Here is a 22804-nt window from a genome sequence, read left to right as displayed (position 1 = left end):
TTTTATTTTTTTTGTCTTTTTAAAATACTTTATTGATTATGCCATTACAGTTGTCCTATTTTCCCCCCTTCATTCCCCTCCACCCTGCACACCCTCCCCCACCATTCCCCCCCTTTAGTTTTTGTCCATGTGTCACAAGTTCTTTAGATTCTATATTTCCCCTACTATTCTTGCCCTCCCCCTATCTATTTTCTACCTACCATCTATGCTACTTATTCTCTGTACCTTCTCCCCTCTTCACCTCCTCCCACTCCCCTGTTGCTAACCATCCATGTGATCTCCATTTCTATGGTTCTGCTCCTAATCTAGCTGTCCTCTTAGTTTGCTTTTATTTTAGGTGTGGTTGTTAATAACTGTGAGTTTGCTGTCCTTTCACTGTTCATCTTTTTTATCTTCTTTTTCTTAGATAAGTCCCTTTAATATTTCATATAATAAGGGCTTGGTGATGATGAACTCCTTGAACTTGATCTTATCTGAGAAGCTCTTTATCTGCCCTTCCATTCTAAATGAAAGCTTTGATGGATAGAGCAATCTTGGATGTAGATCTTTGGATTTCATGACTTGGAATATCTCTTTCCAGCCCCTTCTTGCCTGTAAGGTCTTTTGAGAAATCAGCTGACAGTCTGATGGGAACTCCTTTGTAGGTGACTGTCCACTTAGCTCTTGCTGCTTCTAGGATTCTCTCCTTCATTTTAATCTTGGGTAATATAATGATGATGTGCCTTGGTGTGTTCCTCCTTGGTTCCACCTACTTTGGGAATCTCTGAGCTTCCAGGACTTCCTGGAAGTATATTACCTTTGCCAGATTGGCGACGTTCTGCTTTATTGTTTGTTCAAATAAGTTTTCCACTTGTTGCTCTTCCTCTTCTTAAAGGGGTACCCTCTGGTACCCCTTTAATTTTGATATTGGAATGTTTAAAGATGTCCTGGAGGTTCCTAAGCCTCTCCTCATTTTTTTGAATTCTGTTTCTTCATTCTTTTCTGTTTGGTGATTTTTTTCTTCCTTCTGGTCCACTCCCTTGATTTGCGTCCCAGTTTCCTTTCCATCACTATTGCTTTCCTATGCATTTCCCTTCATTTCAATTAGTTTAGCCTTCATTTGTTCCTCTAATTTGTGACTAAAACCAACCAGTTCTGTGAGCATCCTGATCACCAGTGTTTTGAACTGTGCATCTGATAGGTTAGCTATCTCTTGGTCACTTCAAAGTATTGGCTCTGGGGCTTTGAACTGTTCTTCTTGAGACATAATGTTTTGGTCTGTTTGCACCTGTTATGTATGAGGTGCGGATCCTTAGTTGTTCACCAGGGTGGGGTGACCCAGTCACTGGGTTGTGACACTGTATGTGGGGGTGGGGTTAGAGAGGGGCAATGGCACTTTTTCTGCTGTCTCTTGGATTTTGGTCCCCTCTGCTTCTTCCTGCAAGCAAACCGCCGCCCCCCCGCCCCGGGTGCTGGCTCCTGGGTGTGTGGGTTTGTGCATCCTTCAGGACCCTGTGGGTCTCTCCAATGAACTCTCTGTGACCATGGGAGCTTCTCCCAGCACCTTGACCCGGAAAGTTTTTGCAATTGGTGCTTTTAGGCTTTAACTCCCATTGCTGAGGCCCTAGTCTTCTCAGTCTGTCTCGCTGTTCTCTCCTTTGCCTGATTTATCTGGGTGTGAATGTGTGACCCGGTCAGCCAGCCGCCCCGGGCCCTCAACCAGGTCTGCTCGTTGCCACCCAACACCTGGGATCCGCCAACCGCTGCCTGCATGCCTGGGTCGGTCTAGCCACTTTTTCCTGCATGACCCTGCTCAGCCAGTCGCTGACTCTGCCCCTTTTACCAGTCTGGCTTAATAGTTTGTTATTGTGGGACTTCCATACAGTTCAATTTTCTGTGTTTTGGTTGTGTTTTTTTTTTATTTATTTTTTTATTGATTATGCCATTACAGTTGTTCTATTCCCCCCTTCATTCCCCTCCACCCTACCCCCCCGTCCCCAGCATTAACCCCCCTTTAGTTTATGACCATGTGTCTCAAGTTCTTTAGATTCTATATTTCCCATACTATTCTTGCTCCCCCATCAATTTTCTATCTACTGTCTATGCTACTTATTTTCTGTACCTTCTCTCCCCTTCTCCTCCTCCTACTCCCCTATTGCTAACCCTCCTTGAGATCTTCATTTCTATGTTTCCACTCCTGATCTAGCTGTCCTTTTAGTTTGCTTTTGTTTTAGGTGTGGTTGTTTATAACTGTGAGTTTGCTGTCCTTTCACTGTTCATCTTTTTTATCTTCTTTTTCTTAGATAAGTCCCTTTAATATTTCATATAATAAGGGCTTGGTGATGATGAACTCCTTGAATTTGATCTTATCTGAGAAGCACTTTATCTGTCCTTCCATTCTAAATGAAAGTTTTGCTGGATAGAGCAGTCTTGGTTGTAGGTCTTTGGATTTCATGACTTGGGATACTTTTTCCAGCCCCTTCTTGCCTGTAAGGTCTCTTTTGAGAAATCAGCTGACAGTCTGATAGGAACTCCTTTGTAGGTGACTGTCCCCTTATCTCTTGCTGCTTCTAGGATTCTCTCCTTCATTTTAATCTTGGCTAATAGAATGATGATGTGCCTTGGTGTGTTTCTTCTTGGGTCCAACTTCTTTGGGAATCTCTGAGCTTCCTGGATTTCCTGGAAGTCTATTTCCTTTGCCAGATTGGGGAAGTTCTCCTTTATTATTTGTTCAAATAAGTTTTCTGTTGCATCCGCTGTCACGAGAAACAGAGGTTCGGAGACTTTCAGAATTTTCAAGATGTTACTTTATTGGCCAAGTTTTACCTGCGCAGGGGCGAGCTCTCTGAGTGTCCGAGGACACTATGCTCAGGAGAGCTGCAGATGAGAGCCGCACCCCGGCGCTTACAGCTATGTCCTTATATAGGGGTATGCAAGCAAGCTTTGAACAGAAGCAGATGTGGCTGTTAGCTATTGGCTAGCTCTAAACAGCTGATTGCCATTGGCTTATTAGGGAAATTCAAAAGGCTCTTTGTGTAGTTGGCGTCAGCCCTTTTAGGAAGTAAAAATTTCCCTATTCCTGGTCAGCCTAACTTTAGTTCCTGGTCAGCCTAACTTTATCCGGGGCTCGTTTGGGATTGTCCCTTTTCAACATTTGTTTTGGACCTCAACATTTTCCACTGGTGGCTGTTCCTTTCCCCCTTCTGGTACCCCTATCATTCGGATGTTGGAGTGTTTAAAGATGTCCTGGAGGATCCTAAGACTCTCCTCATTTTTTTGAATTCTTGCTTCTTTATTCTTTTCTGTTTGGCCATTATTTGCTTTCTTCTGGTCCACTCCATTGATTTGAGTCCCAGTTTCCTTTTCATCGCTATTGGTTTCCTGTGCAATTCCATTCATTTCAATTAGTTTTGCCTTCATATGTTTGTCTAATTTGTGGCTATAATCAACCAGTTCTGTGAGGATCCTGATTACCAGTGTTTTAAACTGTGCATCTGAAAGTTTTGCTATTTCTTCATCCCTTAGATTTATAGGCTCTGGGGCTTTGAGATCTTCTTGAGCCATTTTTGGTCTGTTCTCGTCCGATAAGTATGAGGAGTAGAGCCTTGGACTCTCAGGTCGCTGGGTTGTGACGCTGTATGTGGGGGCATGGTCAGAGCGGGGAAATGGCAACCCCCTCTGCTGTTTCTCGCCACTGGGTGAGGAGCAGAGCATTAGGTGGTTCACCAGGGTGGGGCCACTCAGGTCGCTGGGTTATGAGGCTGTATGTGGAGGCGGGGTCAGAGCGGGGAAATGGCGGCGCCCTCTGCTACCGCTTGCCGTGGGGCCTGCTCAGTCCCCATAGTCTCACCGCCCACTCCCTCGCTTGTCTATCTGTGCAGGAAAGCGCAACCACAATCAACCCACAGCCCTGCTTCCTCGCTGTTCCCCTGCAGTCGCTTGCTGATTTGCTTACTAGGTCCAACCCTGCGCCTGGGTTCCACGTGCCCGAGTCCATCTGACTGAGTTTTTCTGTGCAACCCTGCTTCGACAGCTGCTTGTTTCGCCCCTCTTACCGGTCAGGCTGAAGAATTTGTTGTTGTCAGACTTCCGAAAAGTTCAATTTTCTGTGTTCTGGCTGTGTTTTCTGTTGCTAATATTTAGTTGTCTCTAAACTTGGTTGTGAGAGAAAGCATGACTTCTCCACCTATGCCTCCATCTTGGCGGAAGTCCCTGGTTGTGTTTTTGTTACTAAAACTTTTTTGTCTTTAAACTTGGTTGTGTGAGGAGGCACAGTGTTTCCACCTATGCCTCCATCTTGGCTGGAAGTCCAGGACTTGGGTTTTAGTGCTGAGTCTGATATTATGGCACAGAGAAAAGTCTCATCAATCAGCAGATGAAAGAAGGTGAGAACCACATTGCTGAAGTGACCTGTTTCCTTTGTTTGGGACTAGAACATAAGACTCCAAATCTCCTAGGGCTGTTTCTACAGATGTCAACACATTTGCTGCTCTCTTGCATGCTCAGTGGATGGTTTATTGATTTTTCTAACTCAAAGTGGTTAATTTTGTTGATTTTTTTAAATGTCAAAATTAAGTGGCTAGAATGGAAGATAGATTAAGATACTTTTTAGCCTCAAAATTGTGTTGTGTATTCTATTCTATCTGTAAAGGGACACATTTGTTTTGCTTTATTAGTACCCAAACTGTTAGTGTCCTTGAACCAGCCTAACTCAGTTATGAGTGTGGGAAAATCCTGAAGGCTCATTGTTTTTTAGAAGAATCAATTGTGGCCTGGCCACCTCTGCCCCAAGGATGAGACATCTTGCTCTAGTGCTAGACTTGGGTAGCTTTTACCTGCCTAATATCCACTTGCTTTATTCCTGTCATTATTCCTCTTGGAAGAACTACCTCTCCCTCATTCTCATCCATGTGGCTATGGTTGGACTGACCCTGCTCCTACCTCCACCCTCCAGGGGTGAACACTTGACTAACATTTAGCCAGTTGGAGTATTCTACACCCTCTGGCCACCATGTTCAAGGAGGAGAACCTAAACCAAGACAGCCTAATGAGACTCAGCCTTGGGTTTTTTTTCCAAAACAATTGAGAATGAGGTTCCTTTCCTCCAGTGTCACTGCATTATGTGAATATAAGTTAGAAGTTGCCTGGACCTGAAAACGAAGCTAACACAGAGGGAAACAAACTGAAAAGTGGAGGGAGATGTATTACTGATGACACGATTTGACCATTTGTCTCAAGCCATACCTGAAGGTCAGTTTACCCCCAGATTCTTCAGTTCATTGAGCCAGTGAATCCCCCCTTTTGCTAAAGTTTGTTTTACTTGGGTTTTTCACTTGCAATGAAAAATGTCCAAACTGACACAGTCACTTTAGTACTTAGGGTAATATGCAGGGAGAAGAAAAAGGGACATTTGCAATGTAATGAGCAAATACAGTAGCGATCTCTTATGAGCTATTGGGACTGGATAATCTAAGCCTGTGGAGCACAGCAGGCTTTAGCAATACTACATTGTTATAGCTAAAACACAACTGAGCAGTTTATGCTGACCTGCAGTCACAGAGGTGGTATGGCATATGGGGGTTTGGCAGGCAGAGTCCTCAAGTTCTAGGAAGTTTGTGATGAATGCAGATTCCTTGGCTTTACCCAGATCTATTGACTCAACATTTGGCAGTAGAGGCCTGGAATTTGCTTTCTTAAAAGATCCCCAGGGTACACATTAGTTTGAGATCCACTCTCATAGTTGTGAGAGGTCAGACTTTGAAATTAGAAGTTCTGCATTTGAATGGCCTCTGCCCTTTACTACCTGTCTGACCTTGGGCTCATAACTTAATCTCCTTTCAGCCTCAGCTTTCTTATCAGTAAAATGGGGATCACAATACATCATAGATTGGGAGGATAAATTAAATAATGTGTGCATATAAAGCACTTAAGCCTTGTTTTTATCTCAGAATTATTCAGTAAGCATAGTTATTATTATGACATAAAACCATGAGATCAGGGAGCAGGCTGAGAAAAACTCACTAGGAACAGATAAAATGTTGGAGTGATGGTGCTCCCCAGAGTGTATGGCGTGACGTGTGTAGTGGTTAAGACTGGAGGCTCTAGAGTCAGAACTTCATCATCAGATCCCAGTGCTGCCAGTTACCAGCTGTGTAGCCTCCTTGTCTTAGTTTCCTCATCTCTAAGGTGGGATTAATGATGGTACTTAACTCACAGTTTGGGGGGGATGATTAAATAAGATAACAAATGCAAAGACCATAAGCAATACTTACTAGTTTTATCATGACCATTTCCCCTCTTTCCAATTATAATATGCTTTTCCTTTGTGCTTCACACCCACATTGCCTTATTCCTCTGGGATCCACTTCCACTGGCTCTTGCCCCTATTATTGAATGAAGAAATTAGATGCAGAGAGAGGTCCTTCCACTTGTAGCTCTTGACTTGAGCTGAATCCCCGTAGCAAGGGCTCTGCCTGGGGAGTCGGGGAGGTACCTGCTTTGTGCCGAGGGCCTGATTCTTGTGTGAACTGCCTATGTGTTGGGAGAACCAACTGAACAGCCTTCAAGTTAACATTTGCAAAGTGTCAAATCCCTGAGCATTTCCTTTCTGATTGAGCCCCCAGGAAACCTCAGGGCCCAGTGTATTAAGAAACGAAGAACAAGCTGCTATCTTTGGGCTGTAAGTCATGCGGATGGATGTATCACTCTAGTCCTGCCTTCTAGGTCTGTGTAGGCACTGAACATTCGAGGATCTGCTTAATACATGTTTTAAGAGAAAATAATCTAGCAAGCCACACAAGGAGAATATAACCGTAGGAGCAGAATGACTATGTGTCTGTGCTGTCCCAGGGCTAGGAAGAGTTTGAAGAAATGTCTGAACCTGAAATACATTTTCCTCATCTATTTGGGAAAAGATGACTTTTAATGTTTCTTTTAACCTTGATTATTTAAGATTTGCAGATCCCAGATTCTATAATATTATTCAAAGTTACTTCTCTTGGGAAGTCTCTCAATCCCCCTGAGCTTCCAAGAGTGGAAACAGGATGAGTGGCATCTGCAGTTGAAACCAGGCCATGCTGCTGAACAGTTGGCAAACCTAAGTTGTTCTCTTCTCGCTAGAAAGGGTGCAGGGTTGCATATTAATTCACAATTACTCATAAAGTAGACAGCAAAGCTTCTCTTTTGTCAACACTTGGACATACAAATTAGGTAATATTGATTGGGCTATGAATCTTTCATTTCCACCTTGCCTCATGGTGCCAATCACCTTAAATGAGGCTAGATTAACATCAGAAGTGACTCACACTTGGCTAGGTATCTGAGTCTAGCCCCCACAGACTTGCTGTATTTTGGCTTCAATTTGTCAGCTGAATTCTGTTACTAACTATTCAAGCGCAAAGCAGAACCTTATAAGCCTATCTCCAGTTTATGCTGGATATGAACTTGTGTTTCAAAGTGATCTTTGGTTCTGACAATATGGCAGAGAAAATTCATAGGGAGGCTGAATAAAAAATAGAAATGGAATTTTATAAATTACTCTGGCATGAAAATCCACAGGAACAAGAAATAAAGAGAGAAATCAAAGCCAGGACCATAATGGAGAGCTGGCTTTTCAGCAAAATATGTGACCCAGATATTGGCCCTAGGAGCTAAAGGTTGGGGGTTTGATGCCCACTGGGGCAGAGAAGATGGGGGGCTTGAGTCCTTGCCAGGTAGGGAAGCTAGAACGGAGCTGGAGCTTCAGCGTAAAGCCTTGATAAGTTGCGCTGTCCATGGAATGGCAACTCTCACAACTCCACAGTAGAATCTAGGAAAGAAGCAAGACATTTTGCCACCTGTCTAGAGAACTGATTTAAAAGTACAGAAATAGGTATATCCAAAAAACCAAAACCCCAGGTTTGTTCCACATGTGGGTATGATACCCAGATGTATATAGCTTATAAGTTAGCACCAACTGGTTAGGTCCCTTGGGCTACAATAGAAGCAATTGTAAAACTGTTTATTGGGGCATTTTTACAGCTCAAGGCACAAAGGACTTGCACAAGGAAATTAACCACCATGAGGAAGAGTCAGCAGGTGTAGCAAAAGGGTAATTAGTGCCCCCAAGAGTCAGAAATAATCTGTAAGAGACTATAAAATAAGAACATTTGAAATTATTAAAGACATGAAAGAATGAATAGTATGATAAAAAAGAAGCAGCAATTTTATACAGATACACAAATAGAAAACTCATATGTAGTTTTTGACCAACTGTGTTTCTTTGTCTAGGACTAAGGAAATTTTTTCCAGGACACAGGGTTTTCAGAGCTATTATAGAAAGTCGGGTAAACCAGGATGGTTGGCCACCCTACTTCACCTGGTAATTGAAGATAGTTTAATAAAGGGACTATTTACAAACTTATGGAAGGGGTTTGGGGAACCCAACAAGGTACGGTTTAAGCAACATCCTGGACCTAACAACAATCGGGAGCCATTACTACCCCTGAGCCTGAAGGGGCCAGAGGATAGTATAGCTGCTGAAACTCAAGAGAAATAAGGTCCATGCCTGACAGGAGCTCTTAGTGGAGAGAGACACGTCAGTTTTCTCCCACCTTCCCTCCTAGCTTCTGTTGGGGCCTCCTGCTGGCTAAACTCAGCTGACAGCCAGAGGACAGGGGAGCCTAGGAGCTAAGCCTTATAGGTCATCCTACTGAGACACAGAGCAGAGAGCAATGCAGAACAGCGCTCAAGAGCCAAACAAAGACTAATCAGGACAGACACACCACTAAATTGATCACCTGAATCCCTGTATGTGAAACCTCCCATGTTAAAGCAGTTTATGTAAAACAGGACGAGGAGCAAGAAGAGCAGAGAGGAGAGTTGAGCCCTGATGCTACTCCTGGTATTCACATTCAGTGAGACTTTGAGAAAGTTTCTTTCTTTATATCAAACTAATACGTTAATTATTAAACCTTTCTAGAACAGAAGTCTCAAATTGGACATCCATAGGTCAGATTTTATTGCAGAAATTGTTTGGCCTTCACAAAGTTTTCAAATAAATCTGAATGACCCAACAACATTGAAAAAACCAACAATTCACATGAAAATCTAGATTTCTAGATTCCTTCGAGTTTCTGTGTGGCAATAACTGCCTAAAGAAACTACTTTTGGCAGAGTCCTATATTCTCAGTTCCCCAGGGCTCTGCTTATTTATAAGTTCCCCAGGGCCCAGGGCCATTTATATTCTTACCTGACTGATCCCAATAGGAATTTGAATTCGTAACCCTTGAAAGTGTTCTTCCAGCTTTCAGCCTTAACAATCTGTGAAATGCAGGGTATACTATATTTTTTCCATATGAACATAGGTCTTTTGAATTTTCTACTGTAGGTAGATTGGGAAGCTGGCAGGTGTTATTTTTACATATCTTCCCTTACATCTTAAATGCTACACATATGCTATTTTATGAAGCATATGGTTTCCCATGTGCATGACTACACTTTGTTGATTTTTCCTTTTCTAAGTTCTCCAAAAGCCCAGTAGAATAAACATAAGCTGCCATTTAGAAAACAATTCTGAGGAAGAAACCAGCTGGGGCTGAAAAAGTGAAGGGCTCCAGAGAGCCACCAAGTGACCAGATTTGGGGTATAAGATTCCATGGTTCATAAAGACCAAAATTCTTCTTTTCCCCTTTACATGATAGACAGTGAGCATGGGTATGAAACAGTTCATGGGTGGGATTGCCTTTGTTTTTTTGACTTGTGGGGGAGAATGGAGCAGAAAGGTAAATTTAACCTCTCTGTGCCAGACGCTTGAATGGAGATACCCATAAATGTTTTACTGGATGATGGGCCCTGGATTTTTCATCTCCTGCCAACAACCACAGCAGGAGTCAAAGCAAGGAGAATCTTTCCTAGGCTCAGGATAAAGATTGATCTGGAAAGGGGTTTTCTTCCGATACCAGCCTTGCTTAAGAGATGCTCACAGAGAGTCTGTCAGGCCAGGAAACTTTGAAGTAGGTGGCATCAGTAGGAATTGCACTAACATTCCCAGAGGGACAGAGAAACTGTCACGGTCTATCCAGCATTTTGCACCAGAACCAACAGCTTGCCTGGCTCCTCAAGGTTTTCCCTTTCAGCCTTCCCCCAATACTCACACTGTATGCTTTTCAACCACTTCTGGAAAATAATTAGTCCAAACAATTAAAGTATTGAAAGAGAAGCTCCCAACTCCTGTTCTAGAATAAGCAAGGATTGTGGGTTGCATACAGATGCTCCTCAACTTACAGTGGGGTTACATCTCAATAACCCATTGTCAACTGAAAATATCCTTAGTCAAAAATGCATCCAGTACACCTAACCTACTGAATGTCATAGCTTAGCTTAGCCTACCTCGAAAGTGCTCAGAACACAATATTCAAACAGTACTGGCAGCGCATTGCACTGTGAGTATCAGTTGTTTACCCTCAGGATCGAGTCACTGATGGGAGCTGTGGCTTGATGCCACTGCCCGGCACCACAAGAGAGTATCATATTGCATATTTCTAGCCCAGGAAAAGATCAAAATTCAACCAAATCGAAACATTTCTGAGAATAATGAGGCTCCTATTAGTAGTTATGCCAGAACAATAGGTATAAACCAGGACTGCTATGGGAACACAGAGATGTGTGATTAGCCTATAGTTGAGAGACAGAGGGAACTCCATAGTGGTATGGGAAAACACATGGTTTTTGAAGAACTGAGAGAATTGGAGCCTGGTTAGTGTAAGGTGTGTGTGTGTGTGTGTGTGTGTGTGTGTGTGTGTGTGTGTGTGTGTGTGTGAAGAGAAAGAGACAGAGAGACAGAAGAGGTGGAATAGTGAGACAGGAAGCTGGAAAGAGAATTGCAATGTTAGGTTCTGCAGATATAAAATGTTTCTTACCTTTCGAATTAACCGTGAGTGGTAGATGCTATTGTTGGCCTGCATAGCATTCGTTTTTCCTCCTTCCTAACAGAAATCATTCCCCAAGTAACCACATACTTCAGAAGAAGCTTACCCAGTTCCAGTGGTGGGTCTAATTACTCTAAGGGTCATATCTGTCCCTTTTCCAGGGATTATCTTATGGGACACATGACTCACTTCTAGTCAATGGTACATTAGGGGAATCTCTTGGAGAATTTCTAAGGAAAGTTCTCTCATTCCAAGCAGAAAGCCACAAAAAGGGATTATCACGTCTTGATGTCATGTCTATAATCACTACAGCCCTTTTCATTCCAAATCTGATGTTGATGCAATAACCGATAGCAGAGTGAAGAAATGAAAAAAAGCAGGAATCTAGATGTCTTTGTGAGCTTCTAAATAACCAATCCCTGCCCTGCCTCTTGATGCTATCACATATGAAGGGATACTTGCTTTATTTCTTAAGTCCTTTTGAGTTGAGATTTTCTGTAACTTGGGTCTAATAATGCTCAGATACACCATGAAGCTTAAGATTGTGAACTAATGGCCTTGACTTTGTAAGAACTGGAGGAAACGAGACCTGCATGTCACTTACTGTCACTCTCACTTGTTTGACAATTATAGCTGCTATTTATTTTTATCTTGTATTTATTGTTTTTCCATGTGATTCTTTTGAACATCCAACTAGTCTGGAAAATTTTTGAATCAAGCACTAAGATAAACTTTTTTTTGTCTTTGTAGCTCCACAACCTTTTATATAATCCACAATTTTTTTTGTCAATTATTAGCCCCATTTTTATTCCACCCACATAGATTCTTTCAGAGGATGACCAGAATGCTATCTCTATTTGGAGGTAATAATTAGTCTCATCCTCACTGGCTTCCTCTTGAATGTGGAGGGAATTACTGGGTGAATGAGCAGGAACATGGCGGCTATGTGGCCTGTTGCCCCTGAGTACTACTTGGAGACCAGCCTGGCATGGAAATGACCAGATGTTTGAAGCTGAGCCACTGTTGAGTGAAATAAATAAGTTTCCTTTCATACTTCCCATCTGCACAGACAGTTTCTGCATTACAAAACCACTGGTGCCTATAATCTCACATGGCAACAGTTGATCTCTTAACCTCTTTCCTCTCTAAACTTGGAGTTGGAAGGCCCTGGAAGTCCAATTAGACCACATGGGTGTGTGTACACTAGCGTCCATCTGTCAGGCACTCTTGGAAGCAGTGTCTCAACTTAAGTCATTGCCCGAGTACACAGGTACTCCTGGACTTGATGGAGTCACCTATAGAACATGAGCAATGTCCAGGTATAGGCAACAAGAAGGGAAGTAGGGTTCAGTAGGAGCCAAGGGAAGAGGAGGGTCCAAAGTGGGGTGTACCAAAAATGGGCTGATCTTACAGGTCAGAAGCAATCTCTCTCTCAATCTCTCTGTTCCTCTCTCTCCTCTCTTTTTCATTTGACATTGCTTTTTTTTTTTAGTATACCTATAATGTACGCTGTTCATGAAAATTTTAAGAAATGGAGGAATGTATAAGAACAATATCAAAATCACCTATTTATTTACTCCCTAATATTTCAGTATATATCCTTACATATTTTTTCTAGCTATGTGATTATTTATTTAGTAAACATTCCCAAAAGTTTATAATGCATTCTATGTGTATCAGGCCTCTTACCAGACATTGAGAAAAAAGTTGTGATCAATAGTATGCATAATCCTTTATCTCATGAAATTTTGGTCTAGCAGAAGTCACATACAGACATAGAACTGCACTAAGAAGTAGTTAATCTCGAGTTTGGCAAACTTAACAAAGGACAAGCACTGAATCTTTTGAGATAATGGGGTTCCTAGCCTAGTCAGCATGCATCAGGGAGTGCACTTAAGGGCCCAGAAACTGAGATCAGAATGGTGAGAAATCACTGCCTAGTAAGGGAGGACATGTATTGGGCCAGGGAGGCAAGGATAGGGGGCAGGCAGGGAACAGATGGGAGTGAGAAAATTCCTGGTAGAGGGTTACCTTGCCTAAGGTTCTGATGAGGGGCAGGAAAATGGGGGCTGGGTCTTATAGGACAAGTGTAGGCAGACTACACCGCATAGGTCAAATCCAGCAAACCGCCTGCTTTTTAAAATAAAGTTTTATTGGAATAGAGCCTGCTGATTCATTTATGTAATGTCTATAGTTGTTTTCACTCTATGTTGTAGAAAATGAGTAGTTGCTACAGAAACTATATGACTCTCAAAGCCTAAAATATTTACTGTCTTCAATTATAGAAAATTTACTAGCTCCTTTCACTGGCCTTTGTAGAAAAGTTTGCTGACTCCTGCTATAGGGCCTTATAGCTGGACACATGGTAGAATTTTTTTTTATCACAAGTACAAGAAAGTCTTTGAGAGGAAAACAGAGAAGGAACCTAATCGGATTTCCTTCTAAAAGGAGCACTCTGGCCCAGGGGGAAGGACAGATTAGCCATGGGGACTCTGGATGGACACAGCTGTAGAGTATCCAGGAGAGAAGGTTGGATGAGGGTGATGCCAAGTGGACAGAGACAAGTAGGTGGGTTTGAGATCTCTTTGAGAGTTGTGTGGGACAGGACTTGGCCACTGATAGGGGAGACAAGTAGAGAGGCTTCTAGGCGCACTTCCAGATTTCTACCTGATACATGTGGATGGAGGGAGAGGGCGCACTGGTGGAGGAGCAGGATTGAGAGGGGAAGTCATGGGCTTTTAGCTCATGCCTAGTTGACCACCATGAGTTAATATAACCAAGTCCGAAAGTATTCAACATGTAGATTGTTTCTATATTTTTGTTTAAAAAAATGATGCTTTGGTAAGCTCATACATGCATATTTCTGATTGTTTCCTTAGGATAATATTTAAAACCAAACAGTTGGCATATTTTTAAGCTCTTTCATCTGTATTGCTATGTTGCCCTCCAGAAATGTTATTTCGATGTCTACCTCCACCAGTATGTACTACTGAGGCCAATATTTGAGGCAAATTGCCCCAAAATTGGATTTCAGAATCTGTTCTACGACTTTTAAAGAAATCTCTATTACTTCTTTCTTAAGATACTACTCTTTGAAAAATTGTTCATGTTCGAGGGGATTTTTGAAGTGCTGGTCTATATGTTGTTAATCCCAAGAAGGAATATGCTGGCTAAAAATGACTCCTTGTGGTTAACTGGCCCAAATTCATAATGAGAGTCTAGCAGACATTGTTTACAGAGGCCTCTCACATGCACACGGAAAAGCCACAGACTAGGAAAAGCCACATAAGCTACCAAGCCTTCAACATTGGATTCTTTCCATCTGAGCCAAACGTTGTAAAGGAGTTCCTGGATTGTGCTTTGACCAATGGGCTAAGAGCTGCCCTATGCTATCGAAGCTGTCTAACTATATTCTCATTTGCATTGTTTGCCAACCAATCACAGAGTCTTTCCACATCATCAAGTCAGGACAGCGCTATTAGAACCAAACGGAGCAAATTTTTATTCCTCATTTGCATAAAAATGGACCAATCAGGGACTAGGGTGGGAACTTTATAAAAATCTGCCTCATCTCTGTGTGGTGGGGAAGAGGAGCACAATTTTACTTTCTGCCAGTCTCTCCAGTTTGCAAACTGGTTACCTGAATAAGTTTTCTCCTTTTACCACACCCCCGGTTGAGAACTTCTGTTAGCCCTGGATTGGTAGCAGCGACCGTTTTGCTGACAATGTTGACCTTTTTGTGGTGGAATAAGAACATTTCTTCAACACTGTGGTTGACGTCCAAGGTAGGAATCCTGGCACTTGAGTCTTTCCAGTTCTACCTCTCCTTGGTAACATAAAAGTTAACCTGAGTCACATTATATCCCTAGTATATGTTAGGTGGGGTTTGGGGTCACATATTTTCTGTCTCTAAAGAGGCTTTTGTTTATGTGACACAATCATCTCCTGACAAACTCAACAGCCTTTTATCCAGGCTGGTGCCCAGGACCTCTTGGCTTAAGGAGCAGGTCTGTAGCATCAAGGAAGCTTCTGAGGTCACAATGTAAAGTGGGAGGTCTGGCTTTGGAGCCAAACATGAACAAGAACCCTGGATCAACCTATCACTGGCTGTCTATCTTGAAAGGTCACATGACTGTTCTGATGTCATTTTCTCATATGTGAAATGGGAGTTTTAGTAGCTAGTTCATGAGTTTTTGTGAGGAGTAGCAACGAAACCTGTCAGGTACTGATTCCAATCCCTGGCACTGGGTAGGTGTAGAATAAATGGTGCTTTATTGAAAAATAAAGCAGGGATAGTGATGTCTGTGAAGTTTGTGGGCCTGCTGCTCCCCCTACTCCCCACACAACTCAGCCTGAGACTCTAAAGTCTGTTAGCACGCCAGACTGATCACAGCTCCTTATTTAAGATTGAGGAGTTTAAGACTGATTATGAGGAGGGAGTCATGATGAGTTAGGTTAATTTCCAGTCCCTGTTCAGGTGGTCAGCTGGCAAATGGAGGAAAGAGAATCATGAATGAGGTGGGATGTGAGGCCTGTATCCCCAGATGTCTTTCTCCCCTGAAATCTCTACTGAGTATTTAGGTTACAATGTTATCTTTAAAAAAATACAGATATCTTCCCAGGAGGTACAAGACCTTAGCACAGGTTCTAGAGTCGACTGGCTTGGGGGTAAAAACCAGCCCTGTAATTTCCTAGCTATGTGACTTTGTGCAAGTTACTTCATGTGTCTGACCTCAGTTCCTTCATTTATACAATGGTAGTAATAATAGGGTTTGGAGAGGAATAGATGAAGTAAAACCTGGGACCTATGTGCTTGACAAAAGTTAGCTATTGTAAGTAGCTATTACTAAACCCTGACAAGAAGGGGTGGATGGCAACATGACTCCACTGAAAATAAGCTGCTTTGTCCTTCACATGAGCGAGTTGCCCTATGTATTATGCTTTGCAAAATAGGCACTGTTTGCCATTTCTGTTCCACTGATGAGTCTCAGAGAGATGAACTGGTCCTGAGTCACAGAGCTTCATCAGGATGCCCTCAAGAAACAGGGCCTAGTGCACACTCCCTTTCAACTGTGGCCATAACAACTGTCCCATGTAACTTCTCTGCTTTCCTAAGGAGAGCCAGTGGTGGTAGCCCTTGAAATCTACTTGTGCCCCTCCCCAAGAGAGTCTGTGCTGGAGAGCCCCCAAATGCTTTCCATTTCAGGGAAAGATAGGGCTGTTGGCTTGCAGAGCGACTTGCAAAAGCAAGGTCAAATCTCAAAGCCAGAGGCCACAGAGTTTTACACCTCAGTTCCTACAGCGATGACTCATCATTTAGAGATGAAAAATCACCTCTGACACAACACAGGCGACTTATTTACGGACGATTGATCCCATTGTGTGCTGTGGCCAAATCCACTTCTGGCCGCATGCCTGGTGTCGCTGGGAAAACAGCACAGCTGATGCATCCTGGGTACATTCCCATCTGCGGGGCATACTGTGGGCTCCTGGGGGAAGTGAGTCAACAGTCTGTCAGTACTGTGGGTTTAGTGTCGTCATGTGGGTTCCGGTGTGAGAGTTCTTAAATAATGTTTTCCACACCCCCAATCCCACAACCACAATTAGGATGTCAAACCCAGAGGCCAGACACAGAAGTCCTCACTCTTCCACCAGCTCTAGATCTTCCACCTGCTAGAGAACCCTTATTCCATTCAGTATGTGGTTGATCAGTGCCTGCTCTGTACTGCCCCAGCATAGGAGAAAGAAGGTCTCCAGAAAAATGGGTATAATCCAGATGAAACTGAGCTCAGACAAAAAGAACTATAATATCTTCTGTTTATTAAGCATTTACTTTGTGCCATGCCTGCTGCACTGGGAACTGACAGTTTATCCTCTCCAAAGCTCTCGGTTGTATGTCCTGTTGTTTTCCCCATTTTACTCTTAATGAAAATAAAACACAGAAGGTTTAAAAAGCTTGTTCAGAATGGCACATCTGGGTCAGTGGTAGAGTTGGGTTTCAAACAAAAGTACAATCAGTTCTTGCTGTTTGTGGTAGTTATGGTCTATAGTCTCCCCAAACACCAAATTAGCAAATACTGAACTGTTGCTCCTAGGAGGAATACAGGGTGAGGCTCCTCCTGTTGTCCCACATCAGTTCTGAATGTGTGTGTTGGGTAACTCACACTTTTCACTGCTTTTCACATGTCCACAATCTACTGTGAAAGTGTCAGGAGTCTTGATTTTGGAATTACAGATATATTTTGGCAAGCAGCCAAATTCACAAAAATGGAATCTGTGACTAGTCTTGCAGAGCATGGTTCTGCCCCTCTTCACACATGACCCCGCTGTGCCCAGAACCCTCTAGGATGTCCTCCAGGATGCCTTCATGCTTTTGGGAACCACCTTGCCTTGAGAGTATCCTGGACCTAGTGATTGACTTCTAATGAATAGAATGTGGCATAAGGTGGTAAGATGGCTTCCTTTCTCTTTCTTTCTTTCTTTCTTTCTTTCTTTCTTTCTTTCTTTCTTTCTTTCTTTCTTTCTTTCTTTCTTTTCTTTTCTTTTCTTTTCTTTTCTTTTCTTTCTCTTCCCTTCCTTCCTTCCTTCCTTCCTTCCTTCCTTCCTTCCTTCCTTCCTTCCTTCCTTCCTTCTCACTTTCTTTCTCATGAGCAGGAGGGATCATAATGTTATTTGTCATTTTATTAAATTTATTGTGGTGACATTGGTTAATATAGGTTTCAAGTGTTCATTACTGTGATATAAAGAGGGAAGAGAGAGATTGAGCATAAAAAAATGAAAGGCCTCTGAGAAAACTATCTGATTCCATCAGAAAGAGCAATATAAGGATAATAGGCAAACCAGAAGAAGAAGAGAGGGAAGAGGATTGGATAAGATGTCCCCTTGAAGATTCGATTATAAAAAGACTATATCTTTCATTTTGGGCACTCCTTAAAAAGATATTTTAAACTAGTACAAGGAGAAAAACCACCAATGTGAAAAAAAATGTGGAATAACACATTGAACATTTTGATCCCAATTAATAGGTTTGTGGGTCTAAATCTGTGACCACTAGGCCAGTGGTCACGTGCACAGTGAGCATTGGACTCTCCTGGGGAGATTGTTAACATTTGCATTCCTGGGTCCAGCTGTCAAGAGACTTTGATTGTGCAGCCATGGGATGGGGCCCAGGAATCTGCACTTAGACAAGGACCAAAGGTGATTCTGCTCTAGGTGTTTTAGGACCAGTGGGAGGCACCACGACTTTTGAGATCCTACAAGAAAACCCTACAGTCAGACTTGGTGTAACTAAGATGCTCTGGGATGCCCACTTCCAGGTGGGTGTCTCAGTGGCACCACAGCGATTGCTGACACAGGGCTGACTATGACCTAACATGACACACCTTAGAAAGCATAATTGTTCTACTTGAACTCTAGCCCCAGGAGGACAAGGTACGGGAGCTCCAGCTTTCTCTCATTTGTTTTTCATTCCTGTGTCCTCCAGCCCAGTTCCATGCATACCAAATCGGTGAATTTTATCAGAAACCTTTAATACCTTAATGTAGAAATCTGTAGCTCCATCTGGGCTTTGGAGGGGAAAGAAGAGGGATCATCTGAATTTGAACTTTCTGTATAATATCACTAACACAAATAAGTAAGGGATAATTCCACTTCACACACCAAAGGATGGCATTTACGAGAATGTGGAGGTCAATGCAGATTTTGCACAAATGACTTTTTTCCTGCTTGGTGAGTTAGGTCACACCTCTCCCTTGCAGCAGCATTTTAGCTACAGTGTGGGAGGCAGTGAGAGCCATCTTTTGGAAGGTGGTCCTGCCCTTTCAAATTAACAACTTGCTTGCCTTTTGGTCAATCCCCTGCTGCCTGCTCCAGAGCCATTCTTTCCCGAGGGGACCACTCTCCCCACAAGGGAGAAATGAATGTGGCATTGCAGTTTTGCAGGGGCAATGCATCATTGCAAGGGTGGGCTGGGCTCTTTGGCTTATACTCTGACCATGCTGTGAATGCTCAGTTCAGAACACTGGGTTTCTGCAACTGACTTCTCATCTGGTGGATATCATTTGTGCAGGGGTGGTGGGAAGTGAGTGATGCCATGTAGTTTCATAAAGATACTTGTTCTAATGAAATATTTCAAGTTCCAGTGCTCCAAATCTTGTTACGATGTATACTATGGGAAGAAGTGTGTGTGTGTGTGTGTGTGTGTGTGTGTGTGTGTGTGTGTGTGTCTATGGAGAACAGATCAGGTTTATCTCCTCATCTGTTAGAAATAACAGAAAACACAACAGGAAACAGAGATCAGGACGCCCATTTATGACACAGAATAGTCAGGGTATTTCATGTAATGACTTTGAACTACAGTAAACCCCAAAGACTTAGGAGCACAGATGTTGGACTGAATCTTGGCTCCACCACTTACTGGCTCTTGGGTTTGGGCACCCTCCATAACCTTTCCAAGTCTCAGTCTCATTGGCAAAATGAAAGTAGTGAAGGTATTCTCATTTCTGGGTTATTCACTGGGTTATTACAAAGTTGTGATGGTATATGCAAAAGTATTTATGTGCCTGGCATGTAGCAGTTGCTCAGTAAGTGTTAGCTTTCTATTCATCAGGTTTTCATTCAAAATACATGGAGTGCCTTTTTATGCACCAAGCACTGTTTCTAGGTACTGAGGATAAAGCAGTGTACACACAGACAGGAATTCCTGTCTTCATGCCCAAAGGGGTCAGATAAGTAAAATGCAGCTTAGTGGTGATGAGTGCTATGGCCAAAAACAAGTCAGGGGAGGGTGCTGGTGATGGCATCCTGAGCCCAGGCCCTGTTCCCAGTGTGCACCTGAGCTGTGTGAGGACTGCAGTGTGGGATGTAAGGAGTGGCTTGGGGCCCCAGGCAGCTTGTGATGACTGAAGAAGTCTGAGATAAAACACATGAAGGGATTATGCTGACTTGGCAGAGAGAGTATTTGGGGGTAAGATGGGGACACGGGGTCTTTCAGGAGCACAAAGAACTCTGGGTTCCCTTTTTATCCCTTGTGTGACTTAGTGCAAGCTGGGGAAGGGGTAGTTTTATAGTCCATTGTTACTATCTTTGCTATAAAAGGTTTCCCAGTGCTCCAAACGGATCAGATGAGATGAAGGGGTCTTCTGGACCTCCAGAATTTTTATTGCAGAATAATGTATATTTCTGCAGGGAGACAGTTCGTAAATTTCATTCCATTCTCACAGGATCCATGACCAGATCAGGGCTGGGACTGCTCGTCTCCGTGATTTGTGAGATGGGTAACCACACCAGCCAGTGCCTGTTTATACTTGACGTCCTTGCATAACTGAATGGGGCTCCCTTTTATCCTCCAAACTGCCTGGACAACTGACTTTACGATGTCCCAAGCTGTAAAGCCCCCCTACCTTAGTTCTTTGTCTGATATACATCTGCATCTCAGGCTTGAGAAAAATTCTCAAACTCTGTTCAAGCAAGATGTTGGGACCACTGGTTACACTGCTCACTAACTGCTCATGTCCCCAGGTAGCACCTGATTGCAGAAACAGAGGCAGGGGTGGCTCTACTTTAGGAACCAGGGGTAAGTTCTCAGAAGATTCCTTCCAATGTACTGGAGAGTGTGTTTCTGTTCATTCCCTTAAGCCCAGTTTCTCGTGTTTCCTCATCTTCCCAAATTGATATTATGACATTGAGCTAACTTGGGCAGTAGGCAGGAGCACAGAGCACCTGGATAATCAACAGGATAGATGATCAGAGCTGACAGTCCCTGACGCTGGGGACTTAGGTGACAAAAACCCCCAATCTGTTTCCAGTGAACCGAACTTGAGATATGTATCTGCATGTCCACAGGGCTTATCTACAGTGGTGGCTGGAATATCCCTCCCCTCTGACACTTAAAATGCCTGAATTTTGCTTCTTTATCAGCAAAACAAAGGTAAACGAAAAACAAGTCAAATGGCATAAAAAAACAGCAGAGTTAAATATAGATGGGTGACCAAATATTAGAATTAAGAATTAGAATTTCAGAATTAACTTATAATTTTTTAAAGAAAGTCACCTGACTTTTTGCCTTTTTCTTTTTTGTTATCTCCTAATGAGGTTATCACTTTGTCTACAGAAGAAAGATTTTGGCTAATGACTTTGGACTACTTTGGGTCTTTTAACCTTGGAAAGCCAGGAAAGAGAGTTAGGTTAAGCATAAGAGAAAGACGAGAAGAGCAAGAAATGGGGAATCAGGGTGTCCACTGAGACACATATTTCAGCCTCACTTGTCTTTATCATTTTTCGGGGGCTTAGGTTGGGAGGTCTGTGTACTTCAGTGAAGCATGTTAAATTTGCTCTAGGGCTTTGCTGTAATAAGTTGCATCCCACCAGAGATGGGTTTTCCAAATGACTGCCACAGGCATACCTTGCAGTTTTGGTTCCAGACCACTGTAATAAAGTGAAACTAATAATAAAGTGGGCTGTAATCTTTTTGTTAGTGGAGGGTCTTTCCTGCAGTTTGTAAAAAAACACAACACCTATAAAGGACATTAAAGCAAAGTGCAATAAAATACGGTATGCTTGTATTTATTATATAATTGTTAAACATAACAAAAGATTATCCAATATAAAATTATCTGATTTGTTTAAACCAAACCTCCTTAATAAGCTATGCCACCACACAGACACATACACATTCCTTTGGAGCAGAGGGAGGCCTTCGTACTCCAGCCTTTTCACAGGGGCTTGCAGTGGTCCACATGGGTGTGGATGGAAGCTCCGAATGCTCTCTTTTTCCCAGAAGCCACCTAACCTAGCACTGGGGACTGGATCCAGGGCAATGCCCAGGGTCCCCCACCAGAGGCAAGACCCTCAAGCTCCAGGAGCGCACCTTGGACTAGAGATATCCAAGTTTCCATCTCAGGGAGGACCTTCCTGAGGACCACCTTCATCCTTTCTAGAGAGTAGATCTGCATCTGTGACTGCCACCTGCAGGGCTTGGCACATCAAGGGCAGACTGCCATGGCCTCCTCACTTTGAGTGAGGGGAGCCCACAACCCCCTTCAGTTGAGGACATGGGTGTAAGAGCCCCCTGAGAGTAGAGGGGAGGGAAAACTTCACCTTCTACATCTCCAATGGCTATTGGCAGGGTTGTTTTTTTTTTTTTAATCTACCATCCTCATTTTATAGATTAAAAAAATATAAGCCAAAGACGTTCTGTGATTATTCCAAAGTTTCGTATCCTCCTAGTTAATAGATCAGGGATGAAGATCCAGGTCTTCTGATCTTTGGACCAAGCTTTTCCCCCTCCCCTTTTCCTCTTGTCATCATTCTGGGTGTGTTATCCTGGGGGAAAGCTATTACTCTGTCTCTTTCTCTCCCTCCCAGCTGAGAACTTTTCGTTTGTTTTCACCTTCCCTGCTAAGCAGTGGTCTTGAATTTCTTTTTTTTTTTTTTAAGATTTTATTTATTTATCTTTAGAGGGGAAGGGAAGGAGAGGGGAGAGAAATTTTTTTTCTGGGGAGAGGGAGTGGTTGAATTTCTCAAGTATTGCAAGTGTGAATTGCCTGGGGTTACATCTCCTAGTTGGAGTCTATGGCAGTCAATATCTTCCCAGGACAATCAACAAGTACTTATTAGTCCCCTGATCTTTGTTCAGCTTTCTGAAGATGTATTACATTTAATTCCTCCTAGAGCAAGTGACAGACGTTCCTGTCAAAGTTGCTTAAGAGGGAATTTATTGACCCCAGAACGCAAGCATGAATATCAAGTCATGGGAAGAGCAGGGCCACAGCTAGGACTTGGGAAAATTGGAAGCAGAAACTTAACATCAAGACTCTCTGTTTAGTTCTCATATCCACTAGACTTCATTCTCTACATATTCGGAAAAGGCCCCTGAGTGTTTCCTGATTTTACCCTTTCTGCTTCTGCCACTGAAGAGA

This window comes from Artibeus jamaicensis, unplaced genomic scaffold (assembly GCF_021234435.1).
Source record: "Artibeus jamaicensis isolate MK-2021 breed Jamaican fruit bat unplaced genomic scaffold, CSHL_Jam_final contig_432, whole genome shotgun sequence".
Classification (NCBI taxonomy): domain Eukaryota; kingdom Metazoa; phylum Chordata; class Mammalia; order Chiroptera; family Phyllostomidae; genus Artibeus; species Artibeus jamaicensis.
Note: the sequence above shows the minus strand (reverse complement) of the source record.